This window comes from Dermacentor silvarum, chromosome 9 (assembly GCF_013339745.2).
Source record: "Dermacentor silvarum isolate Dsil-2018 chromosome 9, BIME_Dsil_1.4, whole genome shotgun sequence".
Lineage (NCBI taxonomy): Eukaryota > Metazoa > Arthropoda > Arachnida > Ixodida > Ixodidae > Dermacentor > Dermacentor silvarum.
Genome location: NC_051162.1, coordinates 73,954,833 through 73,968,561, shown reverse-complemented (window position 1 = coordinate 73,968,561; position 13,729 = coordinate 73,954,833). Strand labels below are relative to the sequence as shown.

At 46.2% G+C, this 13,729-nt stretch overlaps 1 long non-coding RNA gene across 1 annotated transcript; it reads left to right on the top strand.

The window, feature by feature from the left end:
• Positions 1 to 10,407: 10,407 nt before the first annotated feature.
• On the top strand, positions 10,408 to 13,316 carry LOC125940310 (uncharacterized). The gene is made up of 3 exons (XR_007463519.1): positions 10,408 to 10,549; positions 12,324 to 12,365; positions 13,195 to 13,316. It is a non-coding gene; the product is annotated as an uncharacterized LOC125940310 (long non-coding RNA).
• Positions 13,317 to 13,729: the final 413 nt, after the last annotated feature.

Sequence of the window (13,729 nt, the reverse complement as noted above, 5' to 3'; positions counted from 1 at the left end):
AGTGTGTTGTTCTGCTCCTCTCCACTTGGTAATGGGTGTGATTCGCGATCAGGGAATTTGATTCCCCCTAAAGGCAACATGCCAACCCAAAGGGTTATGTATTTTTGCCTACATACACTGCCTCTCGAGGTGGCTAAATTAGCCCAGAGGCATCAATTTAGGTTTCTTTAATGGCCACTTGTTACTTGGGGACACTACACTGCTATAGTAATTCAGATTTCATACACAGTCACTTTACGATATTAACCTCTCGGATCGGCCACATCTTAAAAAGCACAGTTATTATATTTAATTCCTTCTTATAGCAGCTTCTGGCGCGCAAAAATGTTTTCAAGGATATGTATCTAGTGGAGCGTTTTTGAACAAGCACTCAAAAAGTATGGTTTTTAACGCAAATAAAAGAAAACTCATCAAAAGAATATTATACACCACATCTATAAGAAAGTAATATACGCAAAGCAGGACTATTTAAGATTTTGAAGTTCTTCTTAGTGTTACTTCTTCCTACAAAGAGTGGGATGGCGATTGCGTTAGTGAGACATCTGTCCGCATGAAAACGCGTCAGAATAGGTTGTTGAAAAAACTAAATCGACAACGGTCCTAGTTCTCATAAAAAACAAGCTAAGTTTTTTTGAGCATCCTTGGTTCCACTATTTTTTCGCGCCAGTGCAGATAATGAAGTTTCCTTTTACTGCTTCGTATAGTACATTATCTGTTAGAGAGCGGTTGTGCTTTTGCCTGTCCTCTTCATGACGTTTTGCGCCCTGTTATTATAATCCACCATATGGTTCAGCCACTGTATATAAGTACCATTACTAATAGGTAAGGTCACAAATAAGCAATATTACTGAGTTCCTGACAAGCCTCAACTCAACTTTCTTTTTCCTGATACCAGTACCCTAAAAACTAATCTCCTACTAGTATTCTTAGGCAAGTTATGATGTTCTCATTAATCTACGCATGTCTAACCATTTTTATTTCGCTGTAATGTCTTTGAAGTTCTTCAATGACTTGTTGACATTTGTAGGCTTTTCGTGTTTTCAATTGTTATAATGCTCACATTATGAAACATGACGCCGGAATTTGCATTGGTCAGTGGGACCGCTTTGTTGAAATGCAAGGCGCTATTTTCCGGGGCAATCCCCTAGGTTGATAATTAACATGGGACTGAGAGACCTGAAATTTACTTTTCATGTGATTAGCACGCTTTGCGTTTCAATTCATCAGCCTCAAAAGTACTATAGATTTCGATCTGAACATTCTAAATCCCTCGCACGAGTCTTCTCTATTTCGAGCAAGCTAAGTTTTGGAGCAACTTTATTTGATCAAATAAACTGCTTGTTCGGAGCTGCCTATGCGAAGCTAGGAACCCACTGAGACTGCCAATAAAATAGTGGTGCAGCATCATGCCCACTGCCCTCAATCTACTAAAACTTGGTGATAGGACTTGCTTTACCCAATATATAGAGCACATCTAGTCGTAGAATATTGCCCTAATTATATTGCTGCTTTCTTCATTTTTCTTGGCTGCCTCCAAATATTTAGATATGCCGTTTTTTACCAGTGACATGCATGCATATCCAAATATTCCATAGACCTGTTTTACTTACGAGTCTTCATAAGCATTCTGATAAGTTATGTATCATCGTGAGTTAGTCAAAGTAGACAAATCAACGGTACTACTATTTTTTATGATGCTTCTAAGAACATGTACTCTGTGCTGTTATTCTTGCAATGCTACCACGAATGGGTCACGGAGGTCACTGAGCCCGGCAGTGTCGGGGAAGGCGATTGTGCTAACACGCCCTATGACATTCTTTTCGAAGGTCCGTGCATACGCCTGTAATTAAATATGCATATGCTTGCCAGTCTCTTTTTAGGTAAGAGCATGTGTATTTGTTCCTAGGAAGTAAAATTAAAAACGAGGAATCAGTAATGTCAGTGCAGCTTGTTTACTAAAGGCACAATTTTTTTCTTCTACTTAAGACTCATCGACAGAAATATTGCGGTACCCGTTCATTTGCAGTAACCGTTCATTGCGGTACCCGTACATTTACCCGTTCAGAAGACTGAGCCACGCACATAGAGTTACGAGTTGTATCGCCAGAAACAATGCCTCATCAGGTATGATATGGCTACATCATGTTCGTAGTGTAAGCTCTGCTTTGAACGCAGTTTCCACATTGCACAGAATGAACTAACGTGCGGAATACTTACTAAAGACAAAGCTACGCCTTTGCCTCACTTTTGGTTTGTAAATACTTTGAATTTCAGTGGAGGAAGGCTACTAGAGAGTGGCTTCGTGAGATGAAGCAACTTATAAGTTGGAGCTACGTGAACCGGAATCTGTTATAGATGCCTGAAAATCATAGTTCTTTCCCGCAGAAAGAAATTAAACTGGAAAAGAACACCACATCATGTTTCTATTTGCAACAATCAGTGCTCTATTTTTTTGAAGGTCAACGCAATTTTTGGGAAGACGCAGAGAGAGATGTTGGACCTGAGCCTCATCATTACGGATATTGTTGTCTTGACCGTGAGTATTTTGAGAGATTTTCTTCTAATGATGTCAAATATAGTCCCAGAGGGCTTAAAGGCAGAATAAAATGTGCACCTTTCTGAGGTACTCATGTCACAGCATAAGCGGTACCTAAAATTGCTCTGCAAACATACCAACGCAAGGGAATGTTCATATTAAAGGCATTATATATAGAGCGTAATGAGAATTTTAACCTTTTCATGCTGTTTCTGTGAGATCCATTATAACTAAAGAGAACGGAATATAAACAGCAGCACAGAACACGTGTATGCCTTAGCCTTGTTGAGTGCGCGTGCCGTGACTGTTTAGACCGGCGCGTTGGCCCATTTGGAGATGAGGGGAGGCAACGGCTTCTGTACTGAGCAGATGTGGGAATGTTTACTCGCTATTCAGAGAGAGGATTCGAGTGCACCAAAGGCGCCGCTCTTACTGCTTTTGGGGACGTATGACCAGCAACACAACATTGCCGGACGTGCTGAAGATCTTGCCCATATACGACTTTGAGACGTAATGACACTGTATGTCTTTCTTCCTGGCGCCTCAGCTTACAAGTGATTCCTGCTTGTTAGTGTTTTATTGCGATAGCAATTGTATGAACTCTCCAATTGGAGTTCTGCCGTCGGCGTCGCCGTGAGGTTCGGTGTAGCGTCCAACGGGATGAAATCGTAGCCGCGCGCCGTATGCTGTATGTGCGAGTGAAAGCGCACGAGGGACGCGCGCTTTCACGGGGAGCGAACGCACGGTGGAGAGCAAACGCTACTTCTTCCGTCGCGCGAAAGGCCATGGGGGGACGGGAGCGGGGAGGGGAGGCGACGTTGAGCTACGGCACCAAATGCGTATTTATATGAAAACGTTGCGAGGCGAGAAGGTCGTAAATACTTCCGACGCTGCACAACGAGTGTCCCGTTCTGATCTCGTGGAAAACCTCTGAGCCGCCGCCAGAGGCACCGGCAACAGTCACCAACGCCGCGCGCGATTGGTGCGAACGCGGGCAAAACGCTGACGGCGTCGAAAACATCCCTTATAAAAATGACTATTGAAATGTTGTTGGCATATTGTTGAGGAATTGTTGACACAATATCCTTTCAATAATGTCTCAATAGTTATTGAACGTACACAACAATACCTCAACAATAAAGTTGTTGACCGCTTCACAACAGTAAAGTCATTGACTAATTGTTGTTGACATATTGTTGAATAATGTTGAGTACTATTGAGAATTTTTGAGCAATATTTACATTAAATATATATCTGAAACACACACATGTAGACGTGTATGTGTTTTACACATATATATTGTTTTATTGTTCACTTAATCACCACTAAATATATAGAGTGTCACATAACTTGAACCAAATGCCTATCTCTCGAGTCGTAACTGGGGGAGCTTGTGGCAAGACGACGTTGCCGCAGGCGTTCCGCTTCGTTTGCCCTAAATTCAGGGTCGGCGGCTCTTCGCTGACGTTTCGCCTGGGCTTCGGAAGCCGTCACGCTAGAATCAGCATGCTAGAATCGGACGGCAAGCTTCGCTTACTAGAATCGGACGACAACCTTTGCTTACGTAAGATATGCCTTTGCTTACGTAAGATGCTTACGGCGACAAGCTTTGCTTTCAGATATATATTCAATGTCAATATTGCTCAACACTTCTCAATAATACTCAACATTATTCAACAATATGTCAACAACAATTAGTCAATGACTTTACTGTTGTGAAGCGCTCAACAACATTATTGTTGAGGTATTGTTGTGTATGTTCAATAACTATTGAGGCATTATTGAAAGGATATTGTGTCAACAATTCCTCAACAATATGCCAACAACATATCAATAGTCAGTACTCCATTTTCTCGACAGAGGAAGGGCTGTTAACTTTGTCTCTTTGGGTCCCACGTATGACAAGGGCAGTTCAAGGAAAGGTTACAGGTCCCCGTGCCCACAGGGGATATGTGCCATTGAGCTTGGACCCTTTCTGCACTGCCTCCAGGATCGGCCCACATGAAACGGGTGCCATTGATCTTGGACCCTTTCTGCACTGCCTCCAGGATCGGCCCACTTTATCTGCCCCTGTATCTATCTGCCTTTTGAACGTCGCTATTGGAAATGACAAAACTTCAGCATAATAGAATTTACAGCTTGAGTGATATTGTCAAGAAACATTGGGAAGAACTCGCAAGCAATATTTTTTTGTAATTTGTTTGGAGAGTAACTAGCATATGTAGTAAAGGGTTGGTGCCAGAGACCGCCTTTTTTCAAGTTTGACTGGTTGCTCGGATGATCTCGTTTTGTTCTCGCAACTTGTCATAGTGGTTTTATTGCGATAGCAATTATATGGACACTCAAAAGCAGATTTCTGCCGCCGGCGTCGCCGTCGCCGTGAGGTTCCGTATGACGTCAATGGAGATGAAATCGTGACCGCGCGGTGGTGGTAAGTGGTTCTTGAGGGAAAGGGAAAGGTTGGCGCTATCTTCTGCAGCCCTTGAGGGAGCACGGCTCAGCGCCAACGGGGAGGGGTAAGTGGGAGCGAAAGAAGGGATAGAGTGGAGACGCCATGGCTGGGCGAAGCAAAACCGGCAGGCATAGGCGGCACGTATCAGGCCGAGATGGAAGGCCTTGGCGTGCTGCAGAGTCTGCAGGGGTGTTGTGCCAGGCCGGTCAGGCCCGGGGTGGAGTGGGAGGCCGTGAGGCCTTCCCGCTTGTAGAAATGTCCTTAGAGGCGTGCGGAGAGCCCTGACGAGTCAAGGAACTCCACGACGCCTCGAAGTGCAGAAAGGTGGTGTCGGCCGGGGAAGAGGAGATCTTCCTCCTTGCCACAGGGGAGGCCCAGGCGGCGGAACTCCTGCAGGAGTGGGCCCCGCTGCTGGAGGTACGCCGGGCAGGCCAGCAGGAGATGTTCGATCGTCTCCGGCTCCCCGCAGGAGCTGCAGGCCGGGGACGTCGCTCGTCCCAGTCGGTAGCTGCGTGCTGCCGTCCAGCTGCAGCCGATGCGGAGCCGGAGAAGGAGCGAGGTCTCCCTGCGAGCCAGGCCTCGCTGGGGGAGTGGTCGTGGGGGGCATCCCAGTGCCACCCGTTTGTCTGGGTGGTGGGTCGCCAGGTGTCGCCGCAGCCTCAGTCCTGTGAAGTCGCCCTCCGTCACGGCCCGACTGAGGGGCACAGTGGTGTGGTGGGCGTCCTTCGCCAGGGTGTCGGCTGCCTCGTTGCCCGGGATCCCTACGTGGGCGGGGATCCAGTGCAGGGACACCGGGTGGCCTGCGTCCTGCAGCGCTGTCAGCCGGGTAGACAGCAGTGCGACTCCAAGGCTGGCGCTTTCTGGCCTCTGCAGGCCGAGGAGGGCTGCCCTGGAGTCGCAGAGGATGGCCGCTGGTACCCCAGGAAGCTCCTCAGAGAGTAGGTCGACGGCCAGGTGGAGGCCTGCCACCTCCGCTGCAGTCGAGCTGGCGTGTCTGGGCAGTCGACACTGCCTGCTCTTCTGCAGGGCTGGTGCCGTGCAGGCCGCCGTGGCAGAGCCGGTGTCCGGTACCACCGAACCGTCGACGTACACCAGGAGGTGGTCTCCGAGGGTCTCGTCCAGGAGGCAGGCGGCCGTCTGCTGCAGGGCGCAAGCGGGTGAGCGCCTCTTCGAAATCCCGGGCAGCTCCGTGGCGATGGGGACAGGAGGCCTCTGCGGTGGGGGCAGCTGTACCGCATTCGGCGGTGGGTTGCCAACCACCTCCTCGTAGAGGCGGCACAGCTGACCCATCCTTGAGGAAGGCCGGGACTGGAGGCGACGCAGCAGGCCTCTGCCATCAGGAGCATGGTGGAGGCGGTCGACGTGCCTCAGCCCCTGCTGCAGGAAGAGGAGCGACAGGGGCCATGCTCCAGCCTCCGCAAGAGTAGCGGCAATCTGGGAGCTCCGGGGGACGCCCAGGCAGAGTCGGATGGCCGCCCGGTGCTGCAGCTCCAACTTTTCGAGGCGGCGTGGCGGCAGCGCCACCAGCGGGAGGGCGTACCGCAGGCGTGATGTGGCCGCCGCCTCGTAGAGCCGCAGGGCCCACTTCACCGAGCAGCCCTCTCCATGAGCAAGGAGCTGCGACACGGCCTTGCGGACCCTGATGGTCTGGGTCTGCATGGCCCCGACTGCCAGTCGCCAGGTTAGCCGGTGGTCGATGCGCAGCCCAAGGTACGACACAGTCGTACTCCATGGGATGCGCACGCCTTCCAGCTGCAGCCGGGGAGCTGAGCGCCGTGCCGCTGCTCTCGGGTGGACGAGGAGGGCCACCGTCTTCCCCGTCGAAACCGAGAGTCCGATGCGTCCCAGGTAGGCGGCCGTGGTGTCTAGGGCTCTCTGGAGGGCCAGGCACACGTGGCGGCTTGACTGTGGCGGTCCCCGCACCCACAGGGCTGACCGCGCGCCGCCGAACGCTGTATGTGCGAGTGAAAGGGCACGAGGGACGCGCTCTTTCACGGGGAGTGAACGCACGGCGGAGAACAAACGCGCGTTCCGCGCCGTGCTTGCTTAAGGGCTGCAGAAGTAGGCGTCTCTTTCCTCCTTTACAATCACCATATATGTGGAGCAAACGCGCCTTCTTCCGATGCGCGAGAGGCCGTGGGGGAGGGAAGGAAGGGGGAGGGAAGGGAGGCGACGTTTAGCTGCGGCACCAAGTGCCTATTTATATCAGAGGCTCCGGCAACAGTCACCAACGCCGCACGCATTTTGAGCGAACGCGGGCAAAACGCCGACGGCGTCGACAACAGTTCTGCGCGTTGCCGGTGCTGCTGCATGTCCAAGTTTATACAGCTGATAAAGCTAATATCATTACTCCGTATAGCTCTCTACAAATTTGCTGTCGCAATTGATGCTTCACCTTTCAGGTGAAACTGCGACAACTTTTTGATGTGTGGCAAAGTCAGTGTCAAGCAGACACCATTTACTATTTTATTTGCTCATATGTTTTGTTTATATCAAGTACAATGCATTGCATATACGGTACGCTATATTGCACTCTACGTCCATACCACAGTTGTACTCGTGCCTACGGGTGACTAAATTTCATTTTCAACTTGCCGGCATGTTCTCGTTTTGAGTGCCCGGATAAGAGCTTTGACTTTTGGCTCAAGGTCACTTGAAGATCGCCGACAACGGGAGCTAAAAGCATTTCATGCTTAAAAGAGTAGGCAACCTTAAACTTTGACTTAGGTGTTTCTTTTTGGCACTCGCATCCCGGCGTTGGTGTTCTGTGCTTTGGTAAGCAGTAATAAGTGATTTCTGATCAATTATAATTATTCCAGACACTTCAGTAACTCAACTTGAACTAAGCTTATGCTTTGATATCATGTCTATAAAGAAACCGATGGATTTTGCTCTGTACTACTTTGTTTCTTTTTTTCCTGATTTATTTTTAATCTGGTCTCAGCTAATTAGTTATAATTATCCCAGACACTTCAGCAAGTCAGCTTGCACCAAAACTTATGCTTTGATATCATATCTATAATGAAAGTCATGAATTCTGAACTGAACCAGTTTTTTTTTCTATTTTTCTGATTTACTTGGATTGCATCCCCGGTCGTCTCAGCTAATTAATTCTAGTTATTCCAGACACTTCAGTAACTCAACTTATAGCTAAACTTATGCTCCGATATCATATCTATAATGCAATTCGTGAATTTTGTACTGTACTATTTTTTTTCGATTTATTTTCACCTCTTGATCATCTCAGGAGGTGAACTGGAAGTTCTGTACAAAGAACAAATGGCACTCGGCGCTCCTGCCACTAAAAACTCCCGATAAAGCTTTCTATTGCTCAATCCGTGCAACAAGAAATTGATTTCTTTTTCTTTTTCTTTTTTTTTTCGAGCGTGAAAGAAGCCCGCGAATACACGCAAAATTGCCGCACAAGTAGCCCCTCGAGGCACTATGCGTGTATCCGCGGGCTTCTTTCACGCTCGGAAAAACACTTTTATGTACCACGTATTGGGCAACAGAAAGCTGTATCGGGAGTTTTTCCTGTTGCTCTATAATTTTCTGATTGACACTTTTCAGCTAAATATAATATCTGAGAAGCTAATTATTTATTATTAATTGATTAATAATTATTAATTTTAATGATTATCTAATTATTTATCTAATGAAAAAAATGAGTATCTGTAAGCGACGGCAAACAGCATTACCTTGGTTCTGTCCAGCTACGTGGCACTTGCCTATATTTAAGTGTCGGTGCAAGAAAGTTGGGACACCCTGTGTATACTGGGTGTTCAAAATTATAGGCTTTACGAAAATTTTTGAAAATCGCTTGTAGCAGGTAGCATAATTCTTATCACTTAGCTTGGTTATTCGAAGAAACGGACATTAGTAACACAAGAAATTGAAACTAATATTCTAATAATTAACGAAAAATGACTAATGAACTTCTTAGTTAATTATTTTACGACACATATTGCAATATATGAATTGTAGCCGGTGAGCTTGCAAGACGCATCCCCCTAAAATGAATTTCCAGTATAACACCAGTTTCGAGATATTATTGCCCAAAGTGTGGGACGAAATACAAGGGCGTTTTAGTTACTTTTGCGCTTCAATGTATAAAACAGCATTTTGGTAACAAAGTAAGTGTAACAACAGTGCATTTTTACGGCGAGTTTGATGGCGCATATCTCCAAACTGGTGTCATTCTGGAAATTCATTCCAAGTGGATACGCCTGACAAGCTCACCGGCTCAAATTCGTAAATCGCAATATGTGTCGTAAAGTAATAAAATAAGCAGTTAATTAGTGATTTCTTCTAAATTAGTTGAATGTATGTTTCGATTGCTCGTGCTACTAATGTCCGCCTCATCGATTAACCCAGCTCAATGATAAGAATTATGCTACCTGCCACAGGCGATTTCTAAAAATTCCGTAAGACTTAAAAATGACCACCCTGTATGTATATATATATATATATATATATATATATATATATATATATATATATAGACACAAAATTGGAGCACAAGACAAACGTCCCAACAAGCAGTGACCAATGACCGATGATTGGGCACCTCCTGGATTCCCATCGACTTCTATTGTAAGTGGCCAGTGCCCTGTCTGTGTCAGAAAACGGCATTGCCTCCATGTTAAATATGGGCAAGATGGTGGGAAAAGTAGTATGTAAGCATAATAAATAAATATGTTTTTCAAAGAGTGCGTTTTGTTTAGTTGTTAGCCCTTAGCGCACAATAAAATGAAACAAGTTTGGGTGATCTCTGCGACGTGGTGTCCATATTTTACATGAAAGCCTAGGTCTATTCTGTAACACGTAACACGGTGCTGGCCAGTGTGCTGGGAAACTGCTTGGCCACCACGCACAATCTACGCTGTTATACTTTGCCGGTAGCAAATCGTAGCGCAGAAGCACAGGTACAAATGTTTAATCAATGGGACGGCATGCTGTCTACCGTTCGTCATGATCTCAAACTAACAAGCACGAACAGCGACAATTGTGTACGTTGCTGGTCCGTAGTTCATTTCGCGCCGGTTGCTTCACGTATTAAAATAAATATTTCTTTTTAATACAAACGATTAAAACTGTGCGCGCACACAGGGCGCGACATTTGCGACGTTTGAATTTTGCACTATTTCCCGCGCGCTCCGTACGTGACCGGCCGGCGCACTGCGTTACCGCGATAAAGAAAATAGTTCCTCAAGGAAGCTAAGCAGAAAATTTTCACACTCTTGCAAACCACAGAAATTGTTAAGAAATACCATTATATTACAAGATTTGTTAATAAATATGGCAATTCATATCTATGAAAGCGTGGATTTGTATGCGCGTTTTTGTGTGATTGCGCGCTTGTGCTGTTGACTCTTTGGCGGATTCCAGAACTTTGTGCGTGCGGCGTATGTGTGCGGGTTGCGTGATGAGTTTGCTGCGTTTTCTGTGCCCTTTACCTCGCTGTGACATCTTTGGTATATTACAACTTATTGCTCGGTCTTAATGGGCTACACGTTGCCTCGAAGATCACCATGATCGCCTCCGACTCAGCCACATCGAAGGTGAGTGAGTGTTTCGAATTCCACTTGCTCGTTCATTGCGACGCCATCATCAAAAGTGCGTACAGAGCCCGTGCGTGTCTTCCACGCGCCTCTGTGCTCGTTTTCATTACTAGTACTATCCTTCCGTTGCGAGAATTGGTTGTGCAGCACTAGATTTGTGATATTGAGCATGAAGTTTTATCCTGATTTAACTTCACAGCGCGCTTGCGGCGACGTAAAGCAGCTATGTGGAGCCAGCTAAAACAGGGCATGTTGTGTCACGGCCGGGCTCGACTGGCGCGCGCGCTCGCTTCTTGCGAACGCGCGCGCCAGTCGAGCCCGGCCGTGGTTGTGCGCGCCACGATTTTTGGTACGGTGTTCCAGCACCGATTGAAATTAGCCTTATTAATGAGCGCTCGTGCTTTGCCGTTTTGGTGGGCAGCTATGTGGAGCCAGCTAAAACAGGGCATGTTGTGCGCGCCACGATGTTTGGTACGGTGTTACAGCACCGATGGAAATTAGCCTTATTAATGAGCGCTCGTGCTTTGCCGTTTTCGTGGAAACAATGCGACGTGAAATAATCCGAACTGTACAGTAATCAAGTATATTTCGTTCGCGCAACGCCGTCCATTGACGTGCATCTGCTACATGGCGTGTCGGGATCGTCGAAAATATGCGCGTGTCTTGGCGCTCTTTGGCCACATTTGGCCCTTGCGCCAAAAAAACACCAAATATCATCATCAAAATATGCGCGGGGCGTTTTGCCCTTCTAATGTATTCTGCTGCGCTGTTCGCTTCAGGATCGAGTGCCCAGAGTCCGCTGACACGCCGTGCGGTAGACACGCGCTGTGGCGCGATAATAATAAAGAATTGCAATGGCGTATATGTGATTCTATGTGATAGGTGAGATAAAAAAGGGCTGATGCCAGTGAATGCTGTGAAATCATCAGGTTATGTGTGGTTTGTTTTCCGCCAGTACGCGCGCGGTGAACTTTTTTTTTTAACCATTATCTCCCTTCGACGCCATCGAGTACTTCGCGCTAACGCCTTCGCGTAGGCGCTCTATATTCACGGAAAAGGCAGATTCTGTGGGATGCTATGTTCTGCTTTAGTGGGATGAAACATTCAAAATAATGTCATCGTGTGAACTTTCAGCCTTTGGCCCTTCAGTAACTGATTGATATAACTAAGTTCGAAAATCAGTAAAGGAACGAGATGCTTGGGCATATTTGCCGTGTCGTCCCTCTGTGCTCCCAGAGGCATGTAAGGGTTATCGACAAATGTCAAAAATTAGCAAGGCTTTTTATGAGATAGAAGCAGACAGCTATGTCAATAAGTTATTTTTGCTTTGAATTCACACACTAAAGAGGAGAGAGAGTTAAAGGGGAGCGTATCTTGTGATCTAAATGACGCTTTGCCATAAGCTTGGAACAGTGGTTTGTTGGTGGATCAGTTCTGTGGAATACTTAGAGAGTAAGCAAACTGCAGTAGCAGCAGTTAGACGGGGAGTAAAAAATGCAACACTGGTTTTATATGAACGAGCTACCTTTAAGATGTGGCCGCAACAGTTCATGCAGTAGATGAGCAAAAATAATTTTAAAATTTAGGAGAGAAATTAAAAATAAATTATTTTCCCACCTCACACTGCCAGTGGCAAGAGCAGCCATGCTTTAATGTTTTCAATCAGTCATTTATATCCATCCGTTTATGTCGGCCTAATCGTCCATGTAGATGTTTTGATTGTTGCTTTTCAGTTATCGTGGCGTCAAATTTTAATACTGACATCTGTTTTCAGAATCAAAATGAGCCTGGAGACGCCACAGCCGGAATGCGAAAGGTGAATTCTTTGGCCATTCATCGTCTAGCGTCACCATGATCAAATGCACTGTTGCCAGGAGAATGTATTGCTGGGAGGTATTCTCCTGAAGATTTAGTAAAAATGGTAGCATTAAGTGTCTCCTTTGCGATTTTGCATAACCTTTGATTTGGGAGTCGATTCATTTATTTGATGAGGTGGGCAGTTGGCACACCCTGTCCTTGTGTCTTATGTACACATTCAGCTAAGTAGGTCTGGGACACAGCAAGCGAATCTGATGTGTAGTGGTAATCGCATTAACGTCCACAGTTATCTTCCTGTTTGAGCTGCTTGCTACTGCTGCTTGCCAACACAAGCAGCAGTTGCCCACGATGGCGTGAAAGAGGTTCATTGAAGAATGGCACATACTCTGAGTCACATACCCAGAGATCCAAGCAGGTCCATCAGATGGTTATTAACCCACTTCCCGTGTACATAGCAGCCCTACCCATTAAGCCATTGACCACCAAGTGACACAAATTGGCTGGAAAATAGTTAGACAGACACCCGAAAGTATGTGAAGTATCCTAAAAATGCTACTTGCATTAAAGTTTTCAATGCTTTGGTTTACTTACTATTTTATTTTGTACTGGGTGAATCCTTGTATTTCTGAAGCACATGGCATCCTAACAGCATAACGAGCTATGACATTAGTTTTAGTTTTTTTTATTAGTGACATTAGTTGACATTTTAGGTCTGGAGCAGGCAGTATTTCTGTGATTTATTCGGAGTGTGGCTGTTGTGTAAATGTGCTTAAAATCCTTAAACTACCTCACTAATATTATTTACCTAAACGTGCCGTTTCACATAGGTTGGAGAGGTGCTCATTCAGATGATCCTGGCACTGCTTGCCATGGTGGACCAGGCAAGTTTGCAAGGGCCTTGATTCACCATGTGTTCACTGAGGAGAACCTCATGGGCCACTTACTTCTCGGAAACACCACCACCAATAGTCAAAAAGAGGCTCTTGGCCTTATCAGGGTCAACACTGTTATAGGCAAGTACCGTACATCCTTTTACCCATTGCATTTTTGCCTTCACATTTGGTACTTGGAATTACCAGCTTGCTATTAGCACAACAAATGACTTTCAAGTAGCCTGTGTCTGCAACTACGTGCTACAATAGCCTACTATTTGGAATGAATGTTCATTTGATCTCAAGTCTCTAACGCCTCCATACTAAAGTGCTAAATTTTAAAAGCAGCCTTAACTGCCAGAAGTGATTGGTGGCTTCAATTGACAAAGTTAGGTGTATTTGCGCATTAGTGGCACTACTTGACTGTCATTGCAATGAACAGTTAGAATGAAGCAACTACCAATCTGTAGTACCACTCTGTGAAGCTTGC